Here is a 17,571-nt window from a genome sequence, read left to right on the forward strand (position 1 = left end):
AGACACCTAAAGACCCCTCTATTACATAAGAGGACAATAGTATCATACATGCCACATGGTAAGTGGTGGATCCTTTTAAGCTCCAGAACATGGTTGTACATAAGATGTGATACATCAAAAAGCCTCAATGGAGAAGATTTAAGTCGAAATTCATATGATGGGTATGGTGGGATGGAGACCATGGGACAAATAACTATTTTGTCCAAGCTGCAAAAAAAAAAAAATAAGAATTAGGAGTCAGTTCATTCTGGGTCTCTTTTTCCATCTTATCAGTGACCAGTTGGCAGCCATTGGCAATCGAAAGTTAGAAAATCACTATTGTGAACAAGCAAGATGGCAGCTTGTGATGTCAATCATTCTGCAAATGTGTAGATCAGCTGGCAATAGGTTTATCGCTGCCCAGTTCACAGACTTCTGTGGGGTCAGCATGATTTTTATGTGTGACTGTTTTAGCACATTGCAGATGTACCATATTTTGCCAGTCTTCTTTTCGTTTTCTCCTAGGATGAACCTTCCCAGTGACAAGAATGCATCTACCCATTAATTGGGGAACATTTGGTTGGTTTTGTGTATGATAACTGCCAGTGACGTCTATGGACAGCTTAACGTGACCGCCAGCGAAGTACCAACTCTATTGTAGAACTGGAGCAAAGGCGGCACACTGCATGGCTGTAATAGGCCTCCACCATTGTGCATTGTTCCTACGTATTGACTGAACACAGGTACAAGGAGAACCTGTTATCTCCACTTATAAGTAAACACTTGAGAACGAGCTGGTCAGCTGGAGCATTTATCAAACTCAATTCATCCCAGGTAAGAAAGCACAGAGGACAAAGGCGTTATTTACTACGCGGACTCCTTTATATCACCAATACCGAGAAGCAATAATTGCTTGGTAACTTTACTATCTATTGAGAGTTATTGTATTGATTTGTGTCATTATGTAGCACATGAATCTGTGATTTGTTGTGTTTTACTTATTTTCTGTTGGACTCGTCAGACCTTGTCCACAAGGAAGTGAGTAGGGGACATTTGTTTGTAGAAGGCTTAAGATACCCCTGCTTTTCAGCACCTGTATGATTTTTCAGCGGACAGGTCCAGAAGAGGTGGCAATTCTACACTTTCTTCCCGTACTTATTAAATATGCCGTAGCTCTCACTGCCTCTTGATCTTGATTACTTGTACGTCCGAAGGTGGTGACAGTGAAGTCAGCGCTGATTGGGGTAACAGCCACACGTGGGTCCCAGGAACGTGAGTGCGAATATCGCTGGAACAGCACTGACACGAGAGGTGACTATAAGTGTTCACAGGGGCAAACATTCAGATTGAGAAGGGGTTGTCATAAAAGTGGACAACCCCTTTAAAAGAAACAATAATTTCATTTATTATGAATACTACCTAACCTGTGTGGCACAATGGTTTTAGTCCAGGTCCTGGGACCCCAAGCCACTCTACAACACGTTGCCCAGAAGGCTGAAGCGCTGAGCTTCTGCCTGAGGATATGTACTGAGCGGTGTATGGGCTCCATAGAAAGTCTATGAGCTTGTAGCCTACTCTCCGTAAAGGCTTCCATTGAGTCTGTACACCGCTGTGCACGCACTCAGGCAACAGCTCAGTACTTCAGCCTGTTGTGCAACATGCTGTACAGTGTCTTTTTCAGCCATTTATGGTGTTCCAGGTCTACCGTTGGTCTTTTAGATAATTTTTCATTATATTATTTAGCGGCCTTTGAAATAGTGACTTGATGGGTGAACGCTCTGTAGGAAAATCGATCTTGTGCAAGCCTAGATAGGTCCGCCAGGGTCTTTTCTGCCATTGCTGATTTTTCTCTTTGCCTTGTTCCTTCTATTATTCTGGCCATGATGTCCTTCTCCAGTCTGGTTTCTCTCATCTTCCTCTTGACAATACCCCATAGATTCTCTATGGGGTTAGGGTCAGACGAATTTGCTGGCCAATGAAGCACAGTGATATTGTTGTATTTAAACCAGGTATTGGAACTTTTTGCAGTATAGACAGGTGCCAAGTCCTGCTGGAGAATGAAATTTCCATCTAAAAAAAAAAAGCTTGTCGGCAGAGGGAAGCTGCACTGACTTTGGTCTTGACAAAACACAATGGACCTACACCAGCAAATGACATGGCTCCCCAAACCATCACTGATTGTGGAAACTTCACACTAGACATCAAAGCAGCTTGGATTGTGGCCTCCACTCTTCCTCCAGACTCTGGGATCTTGATTTCCAAATGAAATGCAAATTTTACTTTCATCTGAAAATAACACCTTGGGCCACTGAGCAACAGTCCAGTTATTTTTCTCCTTGGCCCAGTTAAGACACTTCTGGTGTTGTCTATTGGTCATGAGTGGCTGACACAAGGAATGCGACACTTGTAGCCCATGTCCTGGATACGTCTGTGTGTAGTGGCTCTTGAAGCAATGACTCCAGCAGCAGTCCACTCCTTGAGAATCTCCCCTCAATTTTTGAATGGTCTTTTCTTAACAATCCTTTCAAGGCTGCGGTTATCCCGGTTTCTTGTGCACCTTTTTCTACCACACTTTTTCCTTCCACTCAACTTTCCATTAATATGCTTGGATACAGCATTCTGTGAACAGCCGGCTTCTTTAGCAATGACCTTTTGTGGCTTACCCTCCTTGTGGAGTGTGTCAGTGACTGCTTTCTGGACATCTGTCAAGTCAGCAGTCTTCCCATCATTGTGGAGACTAAATGACCTTTTTAAATGCTTAGGAAGCCTTTGCAGGTGCTTTTTTTGTGAATTATTCTAATTTACTGAGATAATGACTTTTGGGTTTTCATTGGCTGTAAGCCATAATCATCAACAAGAACATAAATAAACACTTGAAATAAATCACTCTGTTTGTAATGACTTTATATATGAGTTTCACTTTTTGTATTGAAGAACTAAAATAAATTAACTTTTTGATGATATTTTAATTCTCTGAGAAGCAATTGTATTACAAGACCAATGAGACCACCAGAGTAGCGGAACTGGATCAGCGGGGAATTTACCAGGTGAGTATAAGTTATTTTTCATAGTACCACGTTCCCTACCTATAGTAATTTTTATTTTAAAAATTGTGGAAAACCAGTTAAGGCATCGTGATCTACTATAGAACTATGTATACACTAGTCTGTATTGTGCAGATGGCTATCCCTTACAGACCTATTATCATAGGAATGGTTTCAATGGTATATAGAATGGATTTTGTAATCATGCTTTCTTAGTAAATTGCTATTTCTGCATCTTCGATAAATACATTGTAATCTGTCATGTTTTCCTTTTAATGTACCTATTGCAGCTGTATATCAATTGTTCATTGTTTGAGGCAAGGGTTAACTTTTTGATAGTGTACACTAGACCTTAAGACTTTAGCACAACATACGTCATGAAGACAAATGAACCATGGCGGAGGACTTTCATATACAAACAGTTCAAGTAAGTCAGCTCAGTGAACAAAAAGGTTTTATCTGTTTTATGCTGTAAGCAATCTGCCACGTGGCCATTGTGGACCAAGGCCAATGAATTATATTACACGTGTAAATGACGTCACATGGAAGTGTGGGCCAGGACAGCTCTACAGGTTTAGGTGAAACGCTGGCTTGGCATTTCTTTCTACGGATTTTGCACTTTGTAAAGCTGGATCAACAGCAAAGCTGCAAATGTTATTCACTTCCTTCTTTGCGAACACGTCTTTAGCTTATAACACATTTCCCTCCAGCTCTTCTACGATGACATTGGTTCTTTTCTAATAGTGCAAAGGTTCCTACTAACATTAGCAGTATGTCGGATGAAACCAGCTATTTCGTGGTGACTGGCCAACTACCTAATGCTTATGCTGTCTCGAACCTCTCTGATGACCGATGTCAGGGGAAAAATATTGGATGCCAACATGCAGAAGAGTCTGGTAGTGGTTCCTCTTGGCTCCATACAAGCGTTCACGCATACAACGCAGTAGAAAGAAATTGTTGTCTGTCGACAACTATTGTGAGTGGATGGGCAGCTTGCAGGCAACCTATCACAAGTCTAAAGTCCCCTAAACCATCATTTGCTGAAAAGTTATGTAGTCAGGTCCTCATACTTTCTTTGATTGACATCCTGGAGGCCATAGAATAACATATCATGGTTCACAGAAGATGAATAGAGCCTGAATAGACATGTTTAAGATCAGACTACATGACTCTTTAGCATCTCGCCATGACCTAGTGACTTTCCACGTCGCTTTACAAACACCATCATTGCTGTTTCTATTGGGGGTCAAAATCTAAATTTCCTATCTGTATGTGTTTGGAATGTGGGAAGAAATCGGAGAAACCAGAGGCAACCCACACAAACATGGGAACTCCTTGCAGATGTTGTCCTTGGTCCAAGGCCCTAGAACAGAAAGGCTACAGTGTTAACCACTGAGCCACTGTGCTTGCCAAGCATTGGACAGATTATACAGGGGCATCGTTACAATATTATTCAATATAAAGGCCTATATCCTGTGACAGGTTCCTGTTATGAATAGGGTAAACTTCACCCAATATAAGAAATTACCATTATTTCTTCTCCAACCCGAAGCACTCCAGTTGTTGCAAGACTACAGATCCCAGCATGAGATGTGAGGTGTGCATCTATTGTAGGACTCACTGATGAGTTAGGAATCGGACTAAAGGCCTGTTCAAGTGTTGGCCACACATTCGTAACTCCGTTGGGTCCTATCCTAACACCTGAAAAAAGGGATTCAAACGTGCTCCCGATGGAGCCATACAGTCATGGACAAAAATTTTGAGAATGAGACAAATATTAATTTTCCCAAAGTCTACTGCTTAATTTTATCTAATGGCAATTTGCATATACTCCTGAATGTCAGAGTGATCAGCTTAACAGCAATTACTGTACTTGCAAAGTCAATATGTGCCCAGAAAATGAACTTTAACCCCCAAAACACATTTCAACATCATTGCAGTCCTGCCTTAAAAGGAGCAGCTAACATCGTTTTAGTGATTGATCCATTAACACAGGTGTGGGTGTTGATGAGGACAGGGCTGGCGATCAATCAGTCATGATTAAGTAAGAATGACATCACTGGACACTTTAAAAGGAGGCTGGTGCTTGGTATCATTGTTTCTCTTCAGTTAACCATGGTTATCTGTAAAGAAACACGTGCAGCCATCAGTGCACTGCACAAAAATGGCCTAACAGGGAAGAGTATCGCAGCTACAAAGATTGCACCTCGGTCAACAATCTATCGCATCATCAAGAACTTCAAGGAGAGAGCTTCCATTGTTGTCAAAAAGGCTCCAGGGTTCCCAAGAAAGACCAGCAAGCGCCAGGACCGTATCTTAAAACTGTTTCAGCTGCGGGATCGGACTACCAGCAGTGCTGAGCTTGCTCAGGAATGGCAGCAGGCTGGTGTGAGGGCTTCTGCACGCACTGTGAGGCAGAGACTCTTTGAGCAAGGCCTGGTTTCAAGGAGGGCAGCAAAGAAGCCACTTCTCTCCAGAAAAAACATCAGGGACCGACTGATATTCTGCAAAATGTACAGGGAGTGGACTGCTGAGGACTGGGGCAAAGTCATTTTCTCTGATGAATCCCCTTTTCGATTGTTTGGGACATCTGGAAAACAGCTTATTCGGAGAAGAAGAGGTGAGCAATACCACCAGTCTTGTCTCATGCCAACTGTAAAGCATCCTGAAACCATTCATGTGTGGGGTTGCTTCTCAGCCAAGGGAATCGGCTCACTCACAGTCTTGCCTAAAAACACAGCCATGAATAAAGAATGGTACCAGAATGTCCTCCAAGAGCAACTTCTCCCAACCTTCCAAGAGCAGTTTGGCGCCCAACAATGCCTTTTCCAGCATGATTGTCAAACACAGACAGCGGCATTTAACTACCGCATCCGGCCGGGAGGCCGGATATGACGTCATCGCCGACCCCCATCACATGATCGGGGGTCGGCGATGCATCAGGAAGGTAACCATAGAGGTCCTTGAGACCTCTATGGTTACTGATGCAGGTCTGCTGTGAGCGCCCCCCTGTGGTCGGCGCTCACAGCACACCTGCATTTCTGCTACATAGCAGCGATCTGATGATCGCTGCTATGTAGCAGAGCCGATCAGGCTATACCAGCTTCTAGCCTCCCATGGAGGCTATTGAAGCATGGCACAAGTAAAAAAAAAATGTTTTTAAAAATATGAAAAAAATATAAAAGTTTAAATCACCCCCCTTTCGCCCCATCCTAAATAAAACAATAAAAAAAAACCAAACCTACACGTATTTGGTATCGCCGTGTTCAGAATCGCCCGATCTATCAATTAAAAAAAGCATTAACCTGATTGCTAAACGGCGTAGCGAGAAAAAAATCTGAAACGCCAGAATTACGTTTTTTGGTCGCCGCGACATTGCATTAAAATGCAATAACGGGCGAGCAAAAGAACGTATCTGCGCAAAAATGGTATCATTAAAAACATCAGCTCGGCACGCAAAAAATAAGCCCTCACCCGACCCCAGATCACGAAAAATGGAGACGCTACGGGTATCGGAAAATGGCACTTTTTTTTTTTTTTTTTTTTTTTTAGCAAAGTTTGGAATTTTTTTTCACCACTTAGATAAAAAATAACCTAGTCATGTTTGGTGTCTATGAACTCGTAATGACCTGGAGAATCATAATGGCAGGTTAGTTTTAGCATTTAGTGAACCTAGCAAAAAAGCCAAACAAAAAACAAGTGTGGGATTGCACTTTTTTTGCAATTTCACCGCACTTGGAATTTTTTTCCCGTTTTCTAGTAAAAGACATGGTAAAACCAATGGTGTCGTTCAAAAGTACAACTTGTCCCGCAAAAAATAAGCCCTCACATGACCATATTGACGGAAAAATAAAAAAGTTATGGCTCAGGGAAGGAGGGGAGCGAAAAACGAAAACGCAAAAATGAAAAAGGGCCGCGACATGGGGTTCAGGTCTGGAGTTTGGGCTGCCCATGACAAGGTTTTGATGTGGTCTCTTAATTTTTGCCAGAGCTGTATACTTTCCCATGCTGCTATTTTCTGCTGGTAATAGTCTAATTTGGATGTCCAGCCATACTGCTGCAGTTTAAGCCACTCAGTGAAAGACCAGCCAGGGGTTATCTCTCTGCGGTTTATGTTCTTTACTCTACACCTATCTTCTATTTCTTTATAGGAAGTAGGCAGCATATTCTCTAACAGTGCATACTGAAGCCTTTAATTTGTATTTTGTGGTGTTTTACTCACTCTGGAATCTTTTTCTATTTCAGCACACTTTCCCTTCTGTAGGTAATTTACACTCTGCTCTGCCATTGATTGTTTATCAGGAATGTAAAGCGCTCAACGCCTTTCAGGCATCATAGGTCTGAGTTGCCATCATCTAGTCTGTAGTTAGGGCTATTTCAGCTCACGCAGGAATCACTAGGGACTGTGAGGTCAGGACCTCTAGTCTGTACAGGAGCCGGCAGGGTCATTTGCAGTTTTTAGCGTGTTACCTAATTTATCGATTGCGTTGGTACACTATCATAACAATTGTACACCTACTGATGCACTGCAGCACCTTCATTTTACTGATCACTCGGAGGAGGAGAAAGCTGGACCCCTGTCAATCATATCGATGATTAATTCTATGGTCAGGTGATCAATTACAATAGGGGTCTTTATGAAGGATGAAGAGATAGCAGTCACACTTAAACTGCTGTGCTAAAGACACCTAAAGACCCCTCTATTACATAAGAGGACAATAGTATCATACATGCCACATGGTAAGTGGTGGATCCTTTTAAGCTCCAGAACATGGTTGTACATAAGATGTGATACATCAAAAAGCCTCAATGGAGAAGATTTAAGTCGAAATTCATATGATGGGTATGGTGGGATGGAGACCATGGGACAAATAACTATTTTGTCCAAGCTGCAAAAAAAAAAAAATAAGAATTAGGAGTCAGTTCATTCTGGGTCTCTTTTTCCATCTTATCAGTGACCAGTTGGCAGCCATTGGCAATCGAAAGTTAGAAAATCACTATTGTGAACAAGCAAGATGGCAGCTTGTGATGTCAATCATTCTGCAAATGTGTAGATCAGCTGGCAATAGGTTTATCGCTGCCCAGTTCACAGACTTCTGTGGGGTCAGCATGATTTTTATGTGTGACTGTTTTAGCACATTGCAGATGTACCATATTTTGCCAGTCTTCTTTTCGTTTTCTCCTAGGATGAACCTTCCCAGTGACAAGAATGCATCTACCCATTAATTGGGGAACATTTGGTTGGTTTTGTGTATGATAACTGCCAGTGACGTCTATGGACAGCTTAACGTGACCGCCAGCGAAGTACCAACTCTATTGTAGAACTGGAGCAAAGGCGGCACACTGCATGGCTGTAATAGGCCTCCACCATTGTGCATTGTTCCTACGTATTGACTGAACACAGGTACAAGGAGAACCTGTTATCTCCACTTATAAGTAAACACTTGAGAACGAGCTGGTCAGCTGGAGCATTTATCAAACTCAATTCATCCCAGGTAAGAAAGCACAGAGGACAAAGGCGTTATTTACTACGCGGACTCCTTTATATCACCAATACCGAGAAGCAATAATTGCTTGGTAACTTTACTATCTATTGAGAGTTATTGTATTGATTTGTGTCATTATGTAGCACATGAATCTGTGATTTGTTGTGTTTTACTTATTTTCTGTTGGACTCGTCAGACCTTGTCCACAAGGAAGTGAGTAGGGGACATTTGTTTGTAGAAGGCTTAAGATACCCCTGCTTTTCAGCACCTGTATGATTTTTCAGCGGACAGGTCCAGAAGAGGTGGCAATTCTACACTTTCTTCCCGTACTTATTAAATATGCCGTAGCTCTCACTGCCTCTTGATCTTGATTACTTGTACGTCCGAAGGTGGTGACAGTGAAGTCAGCGCTGATTGGGGTAACAGCCACACGTGGGTCCCAGGAACGTGAGTGCGAATATCGCTGGAACAGCACTGACACGAGAGGTGACTATAAGTGTTCACAGGGGCAAACATTCAGATTGAGAAGGGGTTGTCATAAAAGTGGACAACCCCTTTAAAAGAAACAATAATTTCATTTATTATGAATACTACCTAACCTGTGTGGCACAATGGTTTTAGTCCAGGTCCTGGGACCCCAAGCCACTCTACAACACGTTGCCCAGAAGGCTGAAGCGCTGAGCTTCTGCCTGAGGATATGTACTGAGCGGTGTATGGGCTCCATAGAAAGTCTATGAGCTTGTAGCCTACTCTCCGTAAAGGCTTCCATTGAGTCTGTACACCGCTGTGCACGCACTCAGGCAACAGCTCAGTACTTCAGCCTGTTGTGCAACATGCTGTACAGTGTCTTTTTCAGCCATTTATGGTGTTCCAGGTCTACCGTTGGTCTTTTAGATAATTTTTCATTATATTATTTAGCGGCCTTTGAAATAGTGACTTGATGGGTGAACGCTCTGTAGGAAAATCGATCTTGTGCAAGCCTAGATAGGTCCGCCAGGGTCTTTTCTGCCATTGCTGATTTTTCTCTTTGCCTTGTTCCTTCTATTATTCTGGCCATGATGTCCTTCTCCAGTCTGGTTTCTCTCATCTTCCTCTTGACAATACCCCATAGATTCTCTATGGGGTTAGGGTCAGACGAATTTGCTGGCCAATGAAGCACAGTGATATTGTTGTATTTAAACCAGGTATTGGAACTTTTTGCAGTATAGACAGGTGCCAAGTCCTGCTGGAGAATGAAATTTCCATCTAAAAAAAAAAAGCTTGTCGGCAGAGGGAAGCTGCACTGACTTTGGTCTTGACAAAACACAATGGACCTACACCAGCAAATGACATGGCTCCCCAAACCATCACTGATTGTGGAAACTTCACACTAGACATCAAAGCAGCTTGGATTGTGGCCTCCACTCTTCCTCCAGACTCTGGGATCTTGATTTCCAAATGAAATGCAAATTTTACTTTCATCTGAAAATAACACCTTGGGCCACTGAGCAACAGTCCAGTTATTTTTCTCCTTGGCCCAGTTAAGACACTTCTGGTGTTGTCTATTGGTCATGAGTGGCTGACACAAGGAATGCGACACTTGTAGCCCATGTCCTGGATACGTCTGTGTGTAGTGGCTCTTGAAGCAATGACTCCAGCAGCAGTCCACTCCTTGAGAATCTCCCCTCAATTTTTGAATGGTCTTTTCTTAACAATCCTTTCAAGGCTGCGGTTATCCCGGTTTCTTGTGCACCTTTTTCTACCACACTTTTTCCTTCCACTCAACTTTCCATTAATATGCTTGGATACAGCATTCTGTGAACAGCCGGCTTCTTTAGCAATGACCTTTTGTGGCTTACCCTCCTTGTGGAGTGTGTCAGTGACTGCTTTCTGGACATCTGTCAAGTCAGCAGTCTTCCCATCATTGTGGAGACTAAATGACCTTTTTAAATGCTTAGGAAGCCTTTGCAGGTGCTTTTTTTGTGAATTATTCTAATTTACTGAGATAATGACTTTTGGGTTTTCATTGGCTGTAAGCCATAATCATCAACAAGAACATAAATAAACACTTGAAATAAATCACTCTGTTTGTAATGACTTTATATATGAGTTTCACTTTTTGTATTGAAGAACTAAAATAAATTAACTTTTTGATGATATTTTAATTCTCTGAGAAGCAATTGTATTACAAGACCAATGAGACCACCAGAGTAGCGGAACTGGATCAGCGGGGAATTTACCAGGTGAGTATAAGTTATTTTTCATAGTACCACGTTCCCTACCTATAGTAATTTTTATTTTAAAAATTGTGGAAAACCAGTTAAGGCATCGTGATCTACTATAGAACTATGTATACACTAGTCTGTATTGTGCAGATGGCTATCCCTTACAGACCTATTATCATAGGAATGGTTTCAATGGTATATAGAATGGATTTTGTAATCATGCTTTCTTAGTAAATTGCTATTTCTGCATCTTCGATAAATACATTGTAATCTGTCATGTTTTCCTTTTAATGTACCTATTGCAGCTGTATATCAATTGTTCATTGTTTGAGGCAAGGGTTAACTTTTTGATAGTGTACACTAGACCTTAAGACTTTAGCACAACATACGTCATGAAGACAAATGAACCATGGCGGAGGACTTTCATATACAAACAGTTCAAGTAAGTCAGCTCAGTGAACAAAAAGGTTTTATCTGTTTTATGCTGTAAGCAATCTGCCACGTGGCCATTGTGGACCAAGGCCAATGAATTATATTACACGTGTAAATGACGTCACATGGAAGTGTGGGCCAGGACAGCTCTACAGGTTTAGGTGAAACGCTGGCTTGGCATTTCTTTCTACGGATTTTGCACTTTGTAAAGCTGGATCAACAGCAAAGCTGCAAATGTTATTCACTTCCTTCTTTGCGAACACGTCTTTAGCTTATAACACATTTCCCTCCAGCTCTTCTACGATGACATTGGTTCTTTTCTAATAGTGCAAAGGTTCCTACTAACATTAGCAGTATGTCGGATGAAACCAGCTATTTCGTGGTGACTGGCCAACTACCTAATGCTTATGCTGTCTCGAACCTCTCTGATGACCGATGTCAGGGGAAAAATATTGGATGCCAACATGCAGAAGAGTCTGGTAGTGGTTCCTCTTGGCTCCATACAAGCGTTCACGCATACAACGCAGTAGAAAGAAATTGTTGTCTGTCGACAACTATTGTGAGTGGATGGGCAGCTTGCAGGCAACCTATCACAAGTCTAAAGTCCCCTAAACCATCATTTGCTGAAAAGTTATGTAGTCAGGTCCTCATACTTTCTTTGATTGACATCCTGGAGGCCATAGAATAACATATCATGGTTCACAGAAGATGAATAGAGCCTGAATAGACATGTTTAAGATCAGACTACATGACTCTTTAGCATCTCGCCATGACCTAGTGACTTTCCACGTCGCTTTACAAACACCATCATTGCTGTTTCTATTGGGGGTCAAAATCTAAATTTCCTATCTGTATGTGTTTGGAATGTGGGAAGAAATCGGAGAAACCAGAGGCAACCCACACAAACATGGGAACTCCTTGCAGATGTTGTCCTTGGTCCAAGGCCCTAGAACAGAAAGGCTACAGTGTTAACCACTGAGCCACTGTGCTTGCCAAGCATTGGACAGATTATACAGGGGCATCGTTACAATATTATTCAATATAAAGGCCTATATCCTGTGACAGGTTCCTGTTATGAATAGGGTAAACTTCACCCAATATAAGAAATTACCATTATTTCTTCTCCAACCCGAAGCACTCCAGTTGTTGCAAGACTACAGATCCCAGCATGAGATGTGAGGTGTGCATCTATTGTAGGACTCACTGATGAGTTAGGAATCGGACTAAAGGCCTGTTCAAGTGTTGGCCACACATTCGTAACTCCGTTGGGTCCTATCCTAACACCTGAAAAAAGGGATTCAAACGTGCTCCCGATGGAGCCATACAGTCATGGACAAAAATTTTGAGAATGAGACAAATATTAATTTTCCCAAAGTCTACTGCTTAATTTTATCTAATGGCAATTTGCATATACTCCTGAATGTCAGAGTGATCAGCTTAACAGCAATTACTGTACTTGCAAAGTCAATATGTGCCCAGAAAATGAACTTTAACCCCCAAAACACATTTCAACATCATTGCAGTCCTGCCTTAAAAGGAGCAGCTAACATCGTTTTAGTGATTGATCCATTAACACAGGTGTGGGTGTTGATGAGGACAGGGCTGGCGATCAATCAGTCATGATTAAGTAAGAATGACATCACTGGACACTTTAAAAGGAGGCTGGTGCTTGGTATCATTGTTTCTCTTCAGTTAACCATGGTTATCTGTAAAGAAACACGTGCAGCCATCAGTGCACTGCACAAAAATGGCCTAACAGGGAAGAGTATCGCAGCTACAAAGATTGCACCTCGGTCAACAATCTATCGCATCATCAAGAACTTCAAGGAGAGAGCTTCCATTGTTGTCAAAAAGGCTCCAGGGTTCCCAAGAAAGACCAGCAAGCGCCAGGACCGTATCTTAAAACTGTTTCAGCTGCGGGATCGGACTACCAGCAGTGCTGAGCTTGCTCAGGAATGGCAGCAGGCTGGTGTGAGGGCTTCTGCACGCACTGTGAGGCAGAGACTCTTTGAGCAAGGCCTGGTTTCAAGGAGGGCAGCAAAGAAGCCACTTCTCTCCAGAAAAAACATCAGGGACCGACTGATATTCTGCAAAATGTACAGGGAGTGGACTGCTGAGGACTGGGGCAAAGTCATTTTCTCTGATGAATCCCCTTTTCGATTGTTTGGGACATCTGGAAAACAGCTTATTCGGAGAAGAAGAGGTGAGCAATACCACCAGTCTTGTCTCATGCCAACTGTAAAGCATCCTGAAACCATTCATGTGTGGGGTTGCTTCTCAGCCAAGGGAATCGGCTCACTCACAGTCTTGCCTAAAAACACAGCCATGAATAAAGAATGGTACCAGAATGTCCTCCAAGAGCAACTTCTCCCAACCTTCCAAGAGCAGTTTGGCGCCCAACAATGCCTTTTCCAGCATGATTGAGCACCTTGCCATAAAGCAAAGGTGATAACTAAATGGCTCATGGAACAAAACAGAGATTTTGGGTCCATGGCCTGGAAACTCCCCAGATCTTAATCCCATTGAGAACTTGTGGTCAATCATCAAGAGACGGGTGGACAAACAAAAACCAACAAATTCTGGCAAAATGCAAGCATTGATTATGCAAGAATGGACTGCTATCAGTCAGGATTTGGTCCAGAAGTTGATTGAGAGCATGCCAGGGAGAATTGCAGAGGTTTTAAAGAAGAAGGGTCAACACTGCAAATATTGACTTGCTGCATTAACTCATTCTAACTGTCAATATAACCTATTGGTACTCATAATACGATAGCAATTATATTTCTGTATGTGATATAAACATCAGACAAACACTAATAAAAACCAGAGGGCAGCAGATCATGTGAAAATTTAATTTTGGTGTCATTCTCAAAATTTTTGGCCATGACTGTACACTTCAATTATCATACAGTCCAAAACATGTAACTTTGGACTTTGTTTAATGGTTTTAGCAGTGGTATCCAGCTTTCAAATTGAACAATAGACACAAATTACACATTAGACTAAAGGTACCGTCACATTAAGCGAAGCTGCAACGATAAAGACAACGATGCCGATCGCTGCAGCGTCGCTGTGTGGTCGCTGGAGAGCTGTCACACAGACAGCTCTCCAGCGACCAACGATGCCGAGGTCCCCGGGTAAACATCGGGTTACTAAGCGCAGGGCCGCGCTTAGTAACCCGATATTTACCCTGGTTACCATTGTAAATGTAAAAAAACAAACACTACATACTTACATTCCGGTGTCTGTCGCGTCCCTCGCCGTCAGCTTCCCGCACTGACTGTGAGGGCCGGCCGTAAAGCAGAGCACAGCGGTGATGTCACCGCTGTTCTTTACGGCCGGCGCTGACACAGTGCAGGGAAGCTGACGCCGGGGGACGCGACAGACACCGGAATGTAAGTATGTAGTGTTTTTTTTTTTTACATTTACAATGGTAACCAGGGTAAATATCGGGTTACTAAGCGCGGCCCTGCGCTTAGTAACCCGATGTTTACCCTGGTTACCAGTGAAGACATCGCTGGATCGGCGTCACACACGCCGATTCAGCGATGTCAGCGGGTGATCCAGTGACGAAATAAGGTGCTGGCCTTCTAGCTCCGACCAGCGATGTCACAGCAGGATCCTGATCGCTGCTGCGTGTCAAACACAACGATATTGCTATCCAGGACGCTGCAACGTCACGGATCGCTATGTGAAGGTACCTTAAGCTATTGTTCTGACTTTAGAGATAAACACAGAAAAAAAAGGTCAAGAAAAATTCAAAGTTGCATGTCTTGGACCTTGGTAATTGAAGTCTATAGCTCTACAGGAGCACATCAGAGTCCCTTGTTTGGGGGGGTTCACATGAAACCTTAGGGCTCCTTTTCACTTGCGAGACAAACGGCCGTGTCTCGCAGGTTAAAACCAAGCTCTGGCACTTGGGAGCGGAGCGTTCAGCTCCATGTGTTGCTATGCGGCCGCACGCTCTGCTCTGGATAGCCGGTGCCAGAGGAGGGTTTTAACCTGCGAGACTCGGACGTATGTCTCGCAAGTGAAAAGGAGCCCTTAGGCTGGGATCACACATGCGAGAAACACGTCCGAGTCTCGCATGTGAAATCCAAGCTCTGGCGCCGGCACTCCGGAGCGGAGCGGGCGGCCGCATTGCAACACATGGAGCTGCACACTCCGCTCCCAAGTGCCGGCTCCAGAGCTTGGATTTCACATGCGAGACTCGGATGTGTTTCTCGCATGTGTGATCCCGGCCTTAGATGGAGTCACGAACGTTTGGCCAAAACATTTTATCTGCTGCAGTTTTCCAAAATACACAATATCAATCTCCTCTGATTATTGCATTTTTGTTGTTTTTGTTGGGTTTATTATGATTTTTCCCCTATTTTTTTCCCCTTTTGGTGGAGATATCTGTTTCTTAATGGATTTTTTAGTGTATTAACGCTGGGATTCTGCACTTAAATACACAACTGCATTTTTTTTAAACTCCCCATAAATCCTTATAGAGGAAAAAAAGGCACCAAAACCCCAGAAATTTCAACAGTGAACATGAGTTTACATGACGGTACTTGATTCTTGCTATACGTAGCAATACTGTGGTATTGCTGTGCATAGTAGAACAGATCGCAGGTTCAAGTCCCCTAAACCAGGGGTGTCAAACTGCATTCCTCGAGGGCTGGAAACAGGTCATGTTTTCAGGATTTCCTTGTACTGCACAGGTGATAATTTAATCACCTACACAAATAATGAGTTGGTGATTAAATTATCACCTGTGCAGTACAAGGAAATCCTGAAAACATGACCTGTCTGCAGCCCTCGAGGAATGCAGTTTGACACCCCTGCCCTAAAGGTTCTAGCAAATACAGTAGTAAGTGAAAAAAAATGTACATATAAAAGTTCACATCAACCCCCTTTTCCCCCCCCCCAAAAAGGAAATTAAAAAAAAAAAAATCATATTTAGTATCACTGTGTTTGTAAAAGTCCAATCTATCAAAATATAAATTAACCTGATTGGTAAATGGCGTAATAAGAAAAAAAAAAATAGAAATGCCAGAATTACGATTTTTTTGGCTCCCACAACACAGCTTTGAAATGCAATAATAGGTAATTAAAACATTGTATCTATCCCAAAATCGTGTCAATAAAAAAGTCAGCTCAGGTCAAAAAAAATCAAGGCCTCACCCAGCCCCATTGACTAAAAATTGAAAACGTTATGGGTCTCGGAAAATGGCAACACAAGTGAATTTTTTTCTCTACAAATTTCAGGTTTTTTTCCCACCACTTAAATAATTTATAAACTATGCATGTTTGGTATCTGTGTAATCACACAGACCTGGAGAATCACTGTGGTCAGGTAATTGTTACCGTATAATGAAAATGGTAAATAAAAAAAATAAAAAAAACAATTGCAGAATTGCGCTTTTGTTCGCTTTTTCGATGCACTTTTATTTTTTTTCCCTGCTTTCCAGTACGTCACATTATAAAAAGAATGATGTCATTCAAAAGTTAAACTCAACGCAAGCCCTCGTGTGGATGGAACAATAATAAGATGTATAGCTCTTAGAAAAAGGGGGTGAAATAACAAAAGTGCAAAAAAAACGGAAAATTGCCCCATCAGGAATGGGTTAAGAGGCACGATTCTGATGGGGCATTTGTTCCAGTGCCCATTTCTCTGCCCCCTATCACACCAGCATCTGATGTATTGCCATGATTGCTGGAGGCCTGCAAACCGGCCTCGTCACCACTAGACATGAGCGAATATCTTCGGCTCCCTCCTTATTCGGCAAGCTATAGCGCTTACCACCAAAAAAATACGGTAAGCCCTCGTGAGGATAAAAAAAAAAAAAGGTATGGCTCTTAAAGGATTGAATGGAAGAGAAAAATAACAAACAAATCTACAGCCCAAGTCTTGTAAAGATGGCGGCTCATGAATCAGTATGTGCAACCGTATTGAAGTACAATTACAAATGATATTGTGGTACAGGTAATGAATCTATCCCAAGCTGATGCCTAGCATCACCCTGGTCTACGGGCACCGCGGCGTTTACATTTCTATATGACCTATAGGCGCCGCAGACAAGTGAGTATATAATGGCCGTCCATGGAGACAAGAGGTTGCCCATAGCAACCAATAAACATACAGCTTTTATTTTACAAGCGCAGGTTCAAAAATCAAACAAGTGATCTGATTGGTTGCCGGCTGCAGTCACTTTGACAGCTCACAGACTGTGTTTATAACTCTCCTATGACGTCTGCATTGCTGACCTCACACCCGGCACATACTATGACGTGTACAGATTCGGCATTCGTGTCACTGACTGCCTGCGTTGCGCAGTGTATCATCAGATACGATGTAGGCAGGCTCACGGCTTTATTGACACTGGAAAGCTACAACAAACTCCCCCCTAAAGCCTAGAAATCATGCGCCTACGCTTAGAA

The sequence above is a fragment of the Ranitomeya imitator genome, chromosome 2, assembly GCF_032444005.1.
Source record: "Ranitomeya imitator isolate aRanImi1 chromosome 2, aRanImi1.pri, whole genome shotgun sequence".
Classification (NCBI taxonomy): domain Eukaryota; kingdom Metazoa; phylum Chordata; class Amphibia; order Anura; family Dendrobatidae; genus Ranitomeya; species Ranitomeya imitator.